Below are 14,536 nucleotides of genomic sequence, written 5' to 3' on the forward strand. Positions count from 1 at the left end.
CTAATTTGATTGATGCATATGATTATGTTACTGAGCATCTAGATCAAGCAATCCCTGTTGACTTGCTCTATTGGATTTTGTAAAAGCCTTCAATAAAGTATGTTACCATTGACTAAGGACCAAGTTATTTGCAATTGGAATACATAATGAAATCATAGAGTGGGTCCTCCAGTTTCTTTCCAGGAGAAAGTAAAGGGTAAAAATATTTGGAAAAAATGGACAGGTATTCTTTTCAGAAGAGGTGGAAGTATTAAGTGGAGTGCCCCAGGGAACCATCTTGGGACCAACTTTATTCAAAATTTATATTAATGATGCACCAACCATAGTCAAAAATAAAATAAGTCTTTATGCTGATGACTCCAAACTCATTGGACCTGTTGATACACCCAATAAGAGAGCCTCTGTGCAGAATGACCTGTGGGTACTTTCCCATTGGGTAGCTTTATGGAGGCTTGAATTCAATGTAAAAAAATGTTGAACAATCCACTTTGGAAAGAAAATGAGAAATGCCCTTATCATATGTCAGGGATAGATGGATTAAGACAGACTATTATCTTGTCTGAAGTGGAGAGAGACTTGGGGGTCATAGTCGATAAAGAATTAAAATTCACTATACACACACAGACAGCTGTAGCCAAAGCACTCCAAACCCTGGGCATTATAAAAAGAACAATCACTAGTAGGTCACCTATGATGATGACTAAATTATACAAGGCATTGGTCAGGCCTAATTTGGAGTATGGCTTGTGTGTTACTAGCCCCCTCAACAAAGGTGACCAGCAGAAGTTAGAAACAGTTCAGAGATGGGCTACAAAATCAATTGAGGGATGCAAATACTTAAACTACTCATCCCGTCTGAAGAGACTGAAACTCCCCAATCTTGTCTACATACGTAAAACGGGTGATATTATTATGACGCATAAGCTCCTGAATTATAACCCTCCATTAAATAAGCTATTTCAACTTGACCAGTCTGCCAGACCAGAACTAGGGGGCATAGTTGGAAACTATATCAGAAGAGAGCTGCCACTAGACTACGCAATAACTTCTTCACTTACAGAATAGTGAGTTTGTCGAATTCTCTCACCAAAAAAGCAGTCACTACCTCCAGTACTGCTGCCTTTAAAAGAGCCGTTGATGGAGAATGGTCATCAAAGCTGTGGCAAACTGAGTGGGATGCCGTTGAGACGTCCAACCATCATCATCACTAACCAGCGATTCTACAGGATTTAATCCTTATTCCCTGGATAATGTGATTTAAGGTAATTTAAGGCAATAACCTACCACTAGATGCCATTTTGGAATAAATGTAAGATTGGTCCTCTACATCCTAATGAAATATGTTAAGAAAACAATTCTTACTTCATAATATGCAGAATAATCCTAGTTAACATGTTTTGTAAAGGGAGAACCTTTATCTTCACTTGTTTCACTGTTGTACAATTTTTCTAACAACATTCTGAAAAATTAACAAACAAGAATTTGACTCAATTTTCTGTTATTAGATGATCTGTATCTGTGGTTAGACCATCAATGCCATCTACCAATAATATATTAATGGACAAACACTGATAATTTGGGTTAAGTTAGGTTCAGGGCTAGATTGACAAAGTACAGGGCCCAATTGGATTTTTTGGGGGACCCTCTCAATATATTAGATTTCTAACCAAAATTCAAATTGAGCATGTAAATTGGTAAATAATAAACACACACACACATATATATATATATATATATATATATATATATATATATATATATATATATATATATATATATATATATATATATATATATATATATATATATATATATATATATATATATATATATGTATATATATATATATATATATATATATATATATATATATATATATTGTATTTTCATATAACCTTTAGCATAGTTGTTTTTGTCTCACAATATTTTTTTCTATAGATCCATTAGATTTGGACTAATGTACTAATTTAAAAGATGTGAAAGGTGTTCTTTAACATCTCTATTGGGGTCTAAAACACACACTTTGCAATATAAATATAATTCAAAATTTCTTTCAGGGGTCTGTGATGGGTGTGCTGCTAAATTGATTTTGTGATAAATTTATCCAGTTACTTTGAAGCTGAAAACATTACAGCTATTTTTTTTGTCTGATCATGGCTTACATTGAGTAAAGCTAAAGTAAAATATGAGTTCCAGTTTTTTTTTTGTGGAACTCTTTAGAGAAGAACTGATGTAACAGGCCAAACAAATTAATCCAGAAATTGTAGATACATGAATGTAATTTGACAAAGCAGGCGGCAGCCCCTAAGTAAATCATCTTTGTTGAATACTTTTCCTCTTGGACAATAAAGGACTCCACAGGGAATACATACAGAGTTGAAAAGTCTTAATAACTTGTAAAAAACATTTGTGTAGTTTAGGGTATCTTTGTAGGTTTTATGTCGCAATTTGTTAGGATTGAAAATTGTGACGGGGCTATTCTTGTAACATAATATTTTTTTTCAGTACATATGTACATATTGGTACACACTTGAGAAGTGAAGTTATGCCAATCCTAATGAAATACACTAAAATATAATGAAAATATAATACTTTATAAACAAAATTGGGCTTTATATTCGCACATTAGGGGGGAGAGGAGTAAAGTAAGTGGGTCTGCATGTGTTAATGTGTTAGCTACAGTTATTCTGCATATAATGAAGTAAAAATTGTTTTATAACTTCACATTGTCTAAATACTTTACCCTCACCCCCAATTAATTTTCAAATATATTGTCTAAATTATTTTAGCCCTATGTATTCTGACACTTATTCCTGGTTTTCCACTGAGTGTCAGCTAATTATCTCTTAATACAGACAGATAAAACCAGTTTGTTCTTGAGTATGTACCATTATGTACACAAGTACCCTTTCTTTCTTCTGAACTTTCATTTTTGACTTGTTCTGATTCTTGCTGTCCTTTGACAGCACAGTTCTTTGTTCTTCACTGTCACTTTTGGCAAGTTCTGATTCTTGCTGTTGCTTGTAATTCTTACTGCTGATTATCATCTGACTGCATATTTTTTCTTCTTGCAGTTGTAACATTCTGACCACACATTTATCTGTTTTGAATTTTCATTTTGATTTGTTCTAATCCTTATTGTTGCATGTCTTCTAATCACATATTTTTATGTTCTTCACTTTTGTTTTTAAGTTGTCATGATTCTTGCTGCCCCTTGTCTTTTAACTGCATATTTCTATATTCTTCAATTTTGTTTTTTGACTTGTTCTAATTGTTGGTTTGGCTAATATTTTAAGTACAAATCTCTTTGATCTTTGTTTTTGTTTATCATCAGTGCCTTTTGTCTTACATGCTTGGATTGATCTTGTCACTTTTGATGGTCTAGGTTGTTCATTTTGAGCTTATGGTTATGTCCTCTTCCGTTCTTTTTTTTTTTTACTCATTTTGTGCTAACATTAATTTACGTTTATGTCCCCTAGATATTATGGAACTGCTGAAAATGCCTTTTGAAATTTACATCACTAAATATGGACACATGAATGTACGTATTTCAAAATTTTTGTTCTGCAAATGCTTCTAAAACAGTTTTAAAATATATTTACCTTGTGTCTTCACTTTCAGTCAACATGACTGCTAAACTATTTAATCTATCCTGATTTATTGTTGATTTTACATAGTTTTTGTTGGTTTTAGCCTAGAAAATAATCTGTCTCCAGAAGCAATGCTTATGAATTGTTAAGAACATTACACAAAGCTGCATGGGGCACATGTAAATGCAGAGCCTGATTGGGCCCAATTGTCCCTTTTCTGGCTCTGGTTAGGTTAGATGAGTTAAATTGCACTTACCTTAATTTGTGCTTCAGAGTGAATTAGTTGCAAGAACTGTGATGCTCCATAGTTGATCATGGCAATGAATCTGGTCAATGTGTTAAGGTCAAGTGACAAACAATCAGGACTAGAGAGTGCTTGATAGATTCAATGTAAGCCCATTCAGTAACAGTGATCACATGGTAGGTGTGGTTCAAGAACCATTCTCCAGCAATTTAGAGTTGGCACCACTGCACAACAGCAACTTAAGATTGAGTGCGTAAGATGGTTAAGTATGACAAGCTGCATCATCTCCCTAGCTGACTCTCTATTGTCTTCCAAGGGTTTTATGGTAGTGAGGGCTGGGAGGGGTTTTCCCACTGGAATCTCCATGGTTTGGCCTCCCATTCCTTGTTGAGCCTCTTTTTGAATTCCTCAGGCAAGGTTGTGGAAATTGTCTCTTGGCTTAGTTGGTTCCAATCGTTCACCACTTGCTGGATAAAAAAATCTATTCAGACCTTGGTGTTAATAGTGGATTTGAACAGCTTTTTGGAAAGTCCTTGTGTTTGTCTTTGGTGGGGAGAGAAGGAGAACAGTTTCTGGTCTTCTTGCTGGAGGTACCTGTAGGTCAGCATCATATTATTATGCCTACTCTGAAAAACAAGCGTTGGGAGGCTAGCAGATTGTAATCTACTGCAGTAGGGCTGACTATATAAACTGTCAATGCATTTGGTGGCTCCCCTTTGGACACCTTCAATGAGCTGGATTTCACTCTTGTAGAAAGGACCAGCAAGACATGTTCCAAAATCCAGGATTGGCCTGACCAGAGCATTGTATAGTTTCAGAAAAATAGCTTGGAGTTGTCAGCATAAAGAGTCAGGTGTTTTTTGTTTCAGATACCAGAACATTGATTTAGATGAGGAATAAGGTTGGTCCAAGGACAGTTCCTTGTGGGACACTGCTCAAAACTTGGCAAGGTGTTGAATAGACCTCTCTCTGTGGCAAAGAGCCGAACCTTTTGTGTTCTGCCATCAAGGAAGTTCATTAGCCAGTCAGCTAGCTCTTTTTTAATACCCACAGCTGTTAGTTTGGAGTGCAAACGACTATGAGGGACTTTGTCAAAGGTTTTGGAAATGTCTAGCAGAATTAGGTCAACAGGAAATCCTCAGTGAAGAAGCTGAAATATTAGCTCATAATTTTCGAGTAGGTTGGTCTCAACTGACTTCCCAGGAAGAAAACCATGTTGTTTATCTGAGATAATACTGTTAGAAACGAGATTCTTGAGAAGTGCATTGTTGACAATTCTCTCTAAAACCTTAGCAACAGCAGATGTCAGGCTTTAGATCTGTAGTTTTCAGCTTTAGATTGGTCCCCCTTTTGAATATTACATAAAAAAAACTAGTTTTTCTAACTGAAAGCAAGGAGCGACATTAAAACTTAAAACGAACAGAAATTACTCCGTATAAGAAATGGGTTGTCCCCTCCGCAATCCTTCGCTCTTTACGCTAAAGTTTGACTCTTTACCACAGTTCTGCTTTTTAAAACAATTAAAAGCTTTAGCGTAAAGAGTGAAGGATTGCGGAGGGGACAACCCATTTCTTATACGGAGTAATTTCTGTTCGTTTTAAGTTTTAATGTCGCTCCTTACTTTCAGTTAGAAAAACTAGTTTTTTTTTTTTATGTAATTAAATCTGAGATAACCTGTTTATAGCTGTCTGTACTCGAGGGCAAGTAGCTTAGGCTCAAGGGAAAAACTACGTTGTAGTTATATTTAAATAAATATTTAATATATAGAGTTGGTATTTCGGTTAGGCTAGGTGTTTAATATAATGCGTTCTGGGCGACCTGCTTTCGATAATTTTATATTGTAGTTTAAATGGTTTTTTTTTGCTAAAGTATTATATTTTTCATAATATTTTGGATTATTTCATTATGATTAACCTTACTTCACTTCTTGAGTGTGTTCTGGATAATACGGGAATACTGAAAAATGGTATATCCAGTCACCTCGCAAACTTAACTAGTCGATTCCAGGGGAGGAGAACCACCATAAATAGCTCATCATCATAAATCATTCAAGCCCACCCACCCCCACCAAAAATAGGAAATTCTCAAGTGAAAAGATGGAAAGATGTAGGATATGAAAAGATACAGCAGTAAACAGATGAACGTGACATGATCGAATACCCGTGTTTCTGATTGTGTTTGTTTGTGTTTCTGATTGTTTTGTGGGTTGTATTTCTGAGTGTGTGGTGAGTTGTTTGTTTGTGTTTTGGGTTGTGTTTCTGATTGCTTTCTGGGTTGTGTTTCTGATTTGGTCGTTTACATAGAGTTTTGATCGAAGTCCCAGTTTTACAATATCCTGCGACATAAAAATCAATTTAGGATCAACCTCACATTAGAAAAAATGCTGAAAAAACAAGCTGAACTTCAAGTATGGATTTCGTTGAAATGCTATATTTGGTAGCAAATTTTTTAGTTACATAAGATGTCCCTATTATTTCCACCTCTTGTCGGATCCAACTATTTTTATGCAAATTACTTTACGTGGATGATTTCCAATCATTATGGCGTCAATTATTTTGAATCTGCGAAAATTCAGAACCTTTTCAACGTAATTGTTTTCACCCCCTGTCATTTTACCAATAAATTACTATGGAAAAAAGAGAACATTGCTCCTTACTACATGTTCATCAAGGTGAACACAATTTGGTTTCTTGTTATTAGAAATCAGCTGAAGATAACACATGCATCTGACGTACGATTATCAACCACAGGCCCTTAGAAAACCATTTAGAAATCCACTTATTTCACCGTGGGAACTAATTTATGAGAATAGTTTGTTTTGGAATTCTATATCTAACCAAGGCCGCAATTCTTTGCAATAAGGATGGTATTGTTTACATCATCCATGCGCAATTTCCTTTCAAATATTATTCAACCATAGACGAAGGGGTTGCGGTGGTAAACAGGTTTTCAAACGGTACTGAATTTACTATTTATGGAACTGAATTTCAACTATGTTGAGGAAGTTGTATTCAAACCTACACTTGAGCATAATTAATTGAGCTGATTTAGCGAATAAATAGCGGAATGTTTATGTATGTTAGTCTCCAAGGGTGCTTTTAAAATCAAAACAACAATTTTTTTTTTTAGATTTTGAGATTTATTTCGGGGAAGGGTTGAAAAAAAAGACGAGAAATATATGGAAAATATTTCCATATAATAATTTGTCTTAATAATAAGAAAGATTTTTCTTTCAGGGAGGGGGGGGGAGAGGTAGTAATGAAAAATAAACGGTGCTTGTCAATTATATAAAACACATCCGAGAAGTGAAGTTTGGTGACAATAAAATATGATGAAAATTGAATACTTTATTAGCAAAATTGTGAAGGTAATTTATGAATTATTAAATTGAGAGCTTCGGTGTCGGCTGACCGTCTCAGAGATAAAGAAAAGTTCATTATTAACGCGATTCTTAGTTCATTTTAGTTAATTATTAACGCAATTTTTGAGGACACTGGTTAGTTGCTTTGACTAGTGATAAAATATAGTGTCTCGCCATGGATGTTCAAATTAAGGTTTGTGATTTGCCAAGGACCGAAGAACTGGCAATTATATTTTTCCAGGATAAGGGTTTTTTGCCCCAAACAAAACACTGGTTCAATGGACACACCATGACTTTGTACTCTTACGAGAAGCAGCATTTTTGGAGGTGTAGCCTAACACTAGGCCGTGTTTAAAACCGTCAATTTGCGTGTCAATACGTGGTTTTCTAAAAGTAAAATACCATTTGTTACTGTAGTTCGTTTCGTTTATTTCTGTTTTAACGAATTGTCGTCTGTGGCCTGATTTCAACAAGAACTAGGTATTTCTAAACACACGGTTGTCGATTGAAATAATTAACTCCGTAAAGTTTACGGGTTTTCTGTGAAAAAAAAAAATCGTTTGCACACCACCAACAGAAAAATTTTGCAAGTAAAGTATTCTATTTTCATTATATATTTTTTTTCATTAGCATTAATCAAACTTTACTTCTCGAATGTGTTTTGTGTAATAGTCAAGTACAAAATAAACTGTATTTGATTGTCTGAATCTGTCTAATTAAGAGGTGCCTAGGAATTCAGGAAAATTTAGCACCCCCACAACATTTTTTTTTACAAGGAGGGTGTAAATTTTCAAGACCTCAAATTTGTCAGAGCCGTCAAAAACAGGTAACGTCAAAAAATTATTTATAATAATATTTATAATTTATTTATAATAATATTATCATAACAATATAATAATATTACATTATTTATAATAATATAATAATTATTTATAATAATGACGAAGACCAGAACTGAGAACTAGCTGAAAACTTTTATTGTAAGTGTTTTATTGTTTTTTATTTTTTCTTTGCTGAAGACGGCCCTTAGATATAGGGCCGAAATATTCAAATAGGTTTTGTTGGTTCACTGTCTTGGGGAAAAAAACTCCTCATTATTCTCTCTTTTGTTGTTGTATTTATAATAATTATTTATAATAATAATTTATAATAATATATTTATACAACGTCAATAAAATAATCGTAAAATAAAAAATTTGTACGCCTCTTTCCTAGCATATGTGCCTAGGTCAAGGCCGTATCCAGGGGGTAAGATTGGGGGTTTGAACCCCCTCCCTTTCCGAAATATTTGTCCGGCTCGTAAAAATGTAACAAAAATGAATATCAAAAATATTTATGCATTTTTTTATTTTTTTTTGTAAAATCACTCGAAGAGGATACTCCTTTATTTCGGGTTTGGAGGTTTATTTCCCCAGGTTCCTGAAATGATGCATCTACAACGAAAAAAAACCGTTTTTTTCCGGTTTAATTCCGGTTTAAAAACCCAGTAACTTTTATGGAAATTTAAGAAATTTCCATAAAAGTTGTAAGATTGAAAAATACTGGCCCTTAGTTAGGTTAAAAATCAATATCTTGGAAGCGGCTTAAGGGTAAAATCCCAAGAAAATTCAAAATATGATTTAATTGATTGGGCATCTTCACCTCCGTAACATCCACATGTTTTTGGAAACAATGTTTACCATGGAAATGCATTGGAGTTGGAAGAAGAGGGACCTGAATTTCTCAAAATATATTTTAAAAAAGGCAATTTACTTTTTTCGTTGTACGAAGATGGGAAAAACAACAACTCTGGAATCCGGGTAAATAGTCAGGCCGTGTGTACTTCTTCCATGAGCAAGTATGTTTAGAGGTACAATTTCGGGATTTATGATATTTCTTGAAATGCTGGGATAATCCTATAAGAAATTCTTTTGGTGCTCTATTTTCAAGAAATTTTACGATTTTTCTCGACAGCTCCCTTGCCATTCCTAACAGGTTTTCTCTGTAGGCCTATACTATGCCAGAAAAATCAAATCGAAGAAACTTTTGTTGATCTACTGCTTGGAAATTTGTATTTTTTATTTCTGTCCACATTTTCCAGTTTCTGCATCTTTAAAGGCGTTTTAACTTTTCTAACCTTTAAAGGCGTTTTTGTAATTTTTCTTTTGAATTTCTTCAACTTTCTGATAACCTAACACCAATGCCACGTCCGTTAGGTGATGCAACGTGATGCGTTACGTTATGCTTATGTGGCGCAACAAGCGTTTTTTGTATTTATTTTTCTGACCTTATGTTCCATTGATGGATACTGATAATAGCATTACACAACTCCGAAAAGAATGGGGACAATCAAAATTCATGATCGCCATAAAAGCAATGACCCTAATTAGGTCTGTTATTTTTTAATAAAAATAAATAAGTAGAGGTCTTGTTGGGTCTAAGAACCGGTATTACAAAACGCACCTTTTGTCCTTTACTTGCTTAGTTAATTCTCTGAAAACAGATCCATCAACAAGCCTTTAAGTAACCCCAATCGTGGTATATAGGTTCTGTTACTAGAATTACAGTAATTATGAAGGTTTTTTATTTATATATTTCACTTAAAATTTGGAGGAAGTAAGTAAAGACTATTTGAAATAAAAAACCATAAACATTACGGAAATACAAAAATAGGAGAAGCAATTCCATCGGTTTGAACTTTAAAATGGATAGAGAGGAATTTATTTCAATGATTTAATCTGTAATTTAACTTATATTTGGGATGGCACCAGTCTACTTGCAGAGCAGCCACTTGAATAAAATGAATTCTTTTTTCAGTAAAAAGTGCTGTAAGAGGTAAAAAAAAGTTTAAGTTCCAAAAAAGTATGTCTGCGCTTCGCACAGGACGTGCATCAACATCGTAGTCTATAAACACGTTTTTCAATCGTTTAGAAATAATGCGAGGAGTTTGGCAATAGGGCAACCACAGAAAAACAACAGGACAACTTGAAAAGAATCTTGTGAATCAAAAACGTTTCATTCTTTGTACCGGCTTAAGATTTTACACTGAAGAGCCAATTACGCAGGTGGGATTATTTGTGTAACTAAGGATTGCATTCGCTAAGGAATAATGTGACAGAATTACAAAAATATGCCACAGATGTTCACCATTGAAATTAAAGCACACCTTTTACCTAACATAGGAACCTAATGTTCTTTCTGGAGTCACTGATACGAGCTTCCCTACTTCACAGGCGTTTAACCACAAAAGAGTAATCTCTACAGAGTAACATCTAGCCTCAGATTAACCTCTAAGGGCAGCAGCTTCAATCTCCACAACCGTGTTTTGAACCAAGATTCAAAGTACGCTTTAAGTTGGATAAATAATGCTACTCCAAGGTATCACGTACGTTTTACTTGTTCAGATCGGTTCTTAGGTTGAGAATATAGGATACAGTATATCATGTAATTGAAATTATCAAGTTGTCTACTGTGAAGCTGTGGAAATTTGAAGGCCATCCTACTTTTAGTGAAATAAAGCCAGTTCTTTTTATATCTGTTTTTTTTTTCCTAGTGACTTAAGCCAGCAGAGGGTTTTTCCTTGTTTTAAGCGACCAAGAGTGTACTGCTGCACGTGCATGCAGTTCGTTTGGGTGTTTGAAAGAACTTATTGTAGTAAGGTGATTTACAGTGAGTTTCTGTGAAACTAACGCTTATTTGAATGTACTGTGAAGGTAGCTTATTAATTTGGAAAAAACTTAAATAGTACAAATATTTTATCTGTGTTAACACTTTGCAAGCATGCATCAATGTTGTGGGCATGAAAAATGCCATTAGATGTTATGTGGCCAAAGTGTTATCTAATTTAGTAAAATCAGGGTTAGTTTACGGGAAGATTTTCTTGGAATAGGGGGAGCGGGACACAGGGAATATAAATGACGACCGGGACACAGGGACACATCATTAGAATAATGAGGTATAGATCTGAATACGGATTGTTTTTCCCATAGACAATTATATGTTGCATGTTCAAGAGTCAGTAAACCTGACAATCTATTTATATGCAACATATATATATATATATATATATATATATATATATATATATATATATATATATATATATATATATATATATATATATATATATATATATATATATATATATATATATATATATATATATATATATATATATATATATATATATATATATATATATATATATATATATATATATATATATATATATATATATATATATATATATATATCTATTCACAGTTTGGACACAGGGACACAACTACAATGGCGCGTAACTATTATGGCGCGTAACGACTTACGCGTGGGGGGGGGCGAAGCGCCCCATATATATATATATATATATATATATATATATATATATATATATATATATATATATATATATATATATATATATATATATACAAAGCCGTATCCTGGGGGCTAGGAGGTTTGACCCCCTTCCCCTCGGGGAATGTTTGTTGGACGCGTAAATACGTAACAAAAATGGACATAAACAAATTTTTTATGCGTTTTTTCAGGTTTCTGAGATATTGGGAGCCAGCGATGCCGCTGGTATTAGGTATCTGATATCGCTGGGCTCCTGATATCTCAGACCCTGTCGCATATTTCAGACCCCTCTAGACAAAAATATCATCTTCAGGAATGCTAGTGATGAAACGAAGATTCGGAAATTTCATACTGCCGAAAAAAAATGATGCTGAGGGAGACTGCCTCTGTTGTGCGGCTCTCGGCAAGTGATTGGCTTCTTTTTATTGATTCTCGCTGTCGCTTGTCTTCTAACCGTAGACAGTTTGAGACAATCTGCTGTCTTTTCCTACTGAAGTCTTTTCAAAGATATTTGAATATTAAAGCAAATTCGATTTTTAACAACGATATCTACGAAGCTTCTAACTTTTGGTTTTCTTTTTTCAGGTAACTAGAGTAATAAAGTTTCTTGAATTGTTGTAATCCCTTGCCTAATAGAGAATCACCATTTGTAATAATTGCAGTTTTGCCTTCCTACTGACATTATATAGCTGGTTGTGTTCAAAATGGTTTCTTTTTTAAGTTTTTTGAATGATTTAATCCCTTGTTAAAATATATACAACTATTTTTGCAATTACCAGTTTTTCGCTCTTTAAACAATTCAACATAAACTTCTTCGCACATGAAAATCTTCAATTTTTACACATAAGTTTGACAAGTGTAACTAAGTCATTTCAATACTGATGTATATGAAATGAGGACACTTGCATAATTTTTTTTTCAAAATTAAGACTCTTAACGAATTTTCTCAAACTTCTGACCTATCTATACTTTTCTTAGGCCAGAATATCCCAGGCTACAAATTTTCCCGAAAAAACATTTAGCCGTTTTCAAGAAATAATATTACGAATAGAAATTATTCCTTATAATATGGGGTTTCCCCCTTCTCAATACCTTGATCTATACGCGAACGTTTGACTGTTTGTCCGAATTTTTTAAGAACGGTTCCTGAAATACAAGTGTCGATTAATTAGAATAGAAAGTTTTTTTTTAGTTGCCCTCCAATCACTTTGACTATTAAAAAGGACACTATCCCTTTCAATTTTCAATCGACTGAGCTTTTTTTGAAGTTTCTGCGACAACAAATGACCATCTCAAAACTTCTATCAGATGCATTTCGGCAACTCTGTCACAGTAAGGGCACTTAGACTTCTGATTAGCAGTACAATGAGCCACTTTCGAAGTTTATACGATCACTTTTTTTATTTAAACCTTAAATGTCCCAGTGTATTGCTTACAACCCTTGCCCTGAAGGTTGTGGGGGGGGGCTATCTCAAATTTTGATTGAGTGTATTTGGGGAAATGGTGGGTGTGGCAGGGGAGCTAGTTGTCCTCCAGTCACTTTCGACTATTCAAAAGGGCACTAGCCCTTTCAGTTTCCAATCGAATGAGCCTTTTTTCAAGTTTCTACGACAACAAATAGCTATCTCAAAATTTCTATCAGATGTATTTTTTGGAAACTACGAAGTGGGGGGGGGTATCCACCTTCCCGTCACTCTGAATCTAAAGAGCACACTGAAACTTCTGATTAGCAATCTAATGAGCCCCTTTCAAAGTTTATACGATCACCCTTTCTATATAAACCTTATATGCCACCTGGGCATCACTTACAACCCTTACCATGTGGGCTCTGGGGGGAGGTGTCATTCTCAAAAACATAATTGCCGGACCTTTCAACTACATTGAACAAAATGGCTACCTCAAAATTTTTATCGGATGTGTTTGGGGAAATGGTGGGTGTGGAAACGGTGTTAGTTTATACTTTCGACTATCAAAAAGGGCACAAGCCCTTTCAATTTCCAATCAATTGAGCCCTTTTAGAAGTTTCTATGACAACTTCTTCGAAAGGAAGTGTCCTTGGTCTATAAGAAAAAAAATACATTGTGTCCACATTGCTCTTTACTTATGACCTATTGCACTGCCTAATTTACTTTTACCTATTGCACTGCCTATGATTCTATGATGAAGATAATATAAATACTTCACAATTTCTGATGATAATTGAATTTTCCAACCAAATTTTGATATTTGTTTTTGAAAAATTAAATTGCATTAAAATTTTTTTGCTCTTGGGAAATTAGGTGCTTTCATCTTTTTAAGCTGAAAAGAACAGCAACTGTAATTTTCGGGTCATCTTGTGCGTTTCACACTTTCATTCACTTCTACGTTTTCAGATTGAATGGGAGTGCAGATTCTCGCTTCTTGGAAAAGAAGCTCCGCCTGCTTATCAGTAAGTTAGATGAGGAAAGGAAGTCATATGATGGACTGATTAATGTCCCAGAAATACCTGTGGAATCCCTTGCGGATGAATCCAAGTTTGGAACAGCAGCTAGCACAACAGACCAGAACAAGGAGGGTGTTGAAATGAAAGTTCTTATCCAGGTCTGTCCTCCGTTGGCGTTTTTTCTTTTCTTTTTTCTTTAGATTATCTGCTTCAAGGGTTTTAAGCCGGGATTATTTGTGTCTTTTGGGGATACTAAACTATATTCAGACGTCTTACTGGGTACAACTGTAAGGATTAGTGAAACAAGGGAAATTTAGGTTTTTTTCTACCAAGCTTGAAATGTTAACCTTGTGCTGCTTTAATTAAGATTTCTCTTTCTTTTAGCTATGGAAAATTTGTCTTTTTACCGCTATTGTCCTTATTTTACCCAGTTTTCTCAGGTGAAATTAAGTTTTCTTGGCTCTGTAGAGCTTTGTAAACTATTAAGGTTTGCTTCGATGAATTAGGTATACGTGAAAAAAATTAATTTGTTATTCATTTTTTGTTGGTTTTTTAATCACGAATATTACAGTTAAGATTGTGATGAA

This window comes from Artemia franciscana, chromosome 9 (assembly GCF_032884065.1).
Source record: "Artemia franciscana chromosome 9, ASM3288406v1, whole genome shotgun sequence".
Classification (NCBI taxonomy): Eukaryota; Metazoa; Arthropoda; class Branchiopoda; order Anostraca; family Artemiidae; genus Artemia; species Artemia franciscana.